The sequence below is a fragment of the Olea europaea genome, unplaced genomic scaffold, assembly GCF_002742605.1.
Source record: "Olea europaea var. sylvestris unplaced genomic scaffold, O_europaea_v1 scaffold409, whole genome shotgun sequence".
In the NCBI taxonomy this organism is placed as follows: domain Eukaryota; kingdom Viridiplantae; phylum Streptophyta; class Magnoliopsida; order Lamiales; family Oleaceae; genus Olea; species Olea europaea.
This window is the reverse complement of record NW_019260595.1, coordinates 329,469-332,733: the sequence shown is the minus strand read 5'-3', so window position 1 is coordinate 332,733 and position 3,265 is coordinate 329,469.

The window sequence follows — 3,265 nt, the reverse complement described above, 5'->3', positions numbered from 1 at the left end:
GAGCTGGCTGGCCGACCGGTCGGAAGGACGGCGGCGACGGCGCGCGCGCGCAGGTTTATGACGGAACCCAATAGAATATAGGTCTTCCCCCTTCCAAAGACTATTGGTACCCCTTGGGGCCCAAACCCAATTCCAAACTTCCACCTTATAAACCACACCTAAGTTTCCTAACTTTCTTATGTGGGATAAGTGTTTGGAAAATCAAATTCTTCCATAATACTTAGTTTATGTGGGTTACTTTAACACTTAATATTTCATTCAATTTTAAATGGTTTTCAATAAATAAATATATCACGTTAATCATCTCACGGAGGAGAACGCGAATATGCTAGGTCCCGTATTAATTAAAAGGTGAGTCCCACTGAAATTTGGGCTCAAAGTTGACCCATTTCATAACCATTTTTTCTAACAATCCCCCACATGAATGAAATATGTTGGCCTTATTCCAAACGATAACATCTGATATGTTTTTCAAAGAAAAAATTGAAGAAGACTGCATTGGGATAAGTAGTCAATGACTTTGAACTTTCCCTAATAAAATCTATCGGATTTCCTTAGCCAATCAGAAGCAAGTTGCTTTGAACAGTCAGTCGTTTATGGAAACCTAGACAATAGAAATCACACAATTTTCTTCGAACACAGTTGGTTCTCATGTTTATGTCCATTTTGGCCTTGGACACCTCCTGGTTCATGAGTGGTTTTTAGAGAATTCAACTTCACCTAATTCTCTTAAAAGCGGCCCCTTCTCACTCACATAGGTGATTTCCATAAAGAATATTGATTATTTACCCAAGAATTTGATTATTTACAATTTGGCCCAAGATTTTAAATAAATTTTGTCCAAAAAGTTAATATAGTGTAAAGGTCCACCCTTACCTGCACCGGACTCGGACTCGGACTCGGACACGTGCTCGTGCCGAGCCGGCCGGCCGATCGGTCAAACGGGCTGCAGCGCGCTCGTGTGAGTTTATGACCGAACCCAATAGGATATAGGTCTTCCCCCTTCCAAAGACTATTGGTACCCCTTGGGGCCCAAACCCAATTCCAAACTTCCACCTTATAAACCACACCAAAGTTTCCTAACTTTCTTATGTGGGATAAGTGTTTGGAAAATCAAATTCTTCCATAGTACTTAGTTTATGTGGGTTACTTTAACACTTAATATTTCATTCAATTTTAAATGATTTTCAATAAATAAATATATCACGTTAATCATTTCGCGGAGAAGAACGTGAATATGTTAGGTCCCATATTAATTAAAAGGTGGGTCCCACTGAAATTTGGGCTCAAAGTTGACCCATTTCATAACCATTTTTTCCAACAATTATAACTGAAAAATATAATAAAATAATAATTTATCTTATTTTCTTTTTAGATACCATTAATTATTATTTCACAATTACAACCAATCATTTCTTTGTTCCTAATTTTGTACTATTAAATTCTTTTCTTTCGTGAAATTCTAACCTCGTATTTGTGGTTTGCTCCTTGAAGCACATAATAGGAGGAATTATAAAAATATTAAACACATGCTTAGAATAAAGGTAGGTGTGGTTAGCTCAATTTAGACAGCAAAATCAAATTCGTGTATGGAATATTAATACAAGAATATCTGGTAGTGGGGATCCCGACTGAGGTTGGTGTGTCTTGTCATATTGAATTTTGTGCTCTGTGTGATCCTACATATTACTGTTTAAAAAGTTAAATGATAGGTCCATCCTTCCACGTATAAAGGTGTAAACTGTTATATCAATCACAAAAAAGTCATATAGCCCATTTGGTACAGATTATTTAAGAATAAATTTTATTAAATGTGACTTTTATTTTTATTTTTATTATTATTATTATTTGAGAATGTAATTTGAAAATAGGAAAAAACTATGGATCCATATACAAAATTGTTTTATAGAAAATGTATGATTGAAATTTTTAAAAATGGAGACCAAATAAGTGTTATTACGTCTGCATGACAAATTGCGACGGTAACATAAATTTTACCGAATTTTTTTGACTAAACTTACCAACTAATTATAGAAACAAAGTTTTGTTGAAAAATTATCATAAAATCATATTAATTTTGTAAGCAAGAAATTTACCATGTAAATATATCAGTAATGACTTTTATTGTACAAATGGGGTTCTTTGAGGTGAAACGCTTCACTTACTTACCATGTAAATATATCGGTAATGATTTTTACTGTACAAATTGGGTTCTGCTGAGGTGAAACACTTCACCTACTAACTATTTCAATAAGGACAATAGTAACAGCGTTTTACTATTAAAAGCAATAACTGGGCAGGTAATGTTCTTCATACACAATTTTTTTCTACAAAGTATACATAGATGATTGGACAAATGCAGCATAGTCCAATCTTTTGTGTTTGGGGGTTAAATGAGTAAAATGATATAATCAAGCAATAATGACGTATCAATTGATAATACAATCCTTGTGATGTCATATCATGACGATTTATCAGTTCTAGATAGATTCCTTTTATTAAAAGAATGGAGAATCCCAACTATTTTTGTTTTCAAGGATCGGACGTGAAAAATTCAACCTACGGAAGTTTCGATCTTCCCATTAATCTATATTTTAATGGTTTCGATAGCCTATTACGTCATGATAAACGATAAGGTGATCATTCTAACTATTGATTCCAGGATGTAAACAATTACTAAAGCTCGGTTCGAGCAAGGGAGCCAAACAAACTTGCCACTAAATAATAATGACATCAATATGGAACTTGTCAACATAACAAATCCAATATAGGATTTTGCTATGTGTACACTAGGGTTGACACCCGATGTATAGCCCCCTCACCACATTCATTAAAAAAAATCTTAAGTCCCCCTCTTGTGAGAGGGATTGTACACCTGGAGGTGTCAACCTTGATATACGCTTAGCAAAATCATCTAATGTATGCATATAAATGATTGGACAAACACAATGTACATTCTTTTTTGTAATTAGTAGGGAGCATAAATTCTATATATATTAATTATAGTTTAAGAATGTATATGATTTCATAGATGGTGGATTAAACTAATAGCTAAAGGTTTGAGCCAGATGTGGCATCGATCCTATCTATGGGAATTAAGTTGAGATAAAAGATGGGATATTGCTGCAAATTCTATAAAATTATCTTAGTATGATATTGAACTAATTCACCTCTCGATGGCTCTGTCCGCCCAACTCCATTAGGCAACTTTACAATTATTCTTTCGATCACTTTTAAATCTCTAAATGCTATCATACTACTTCCC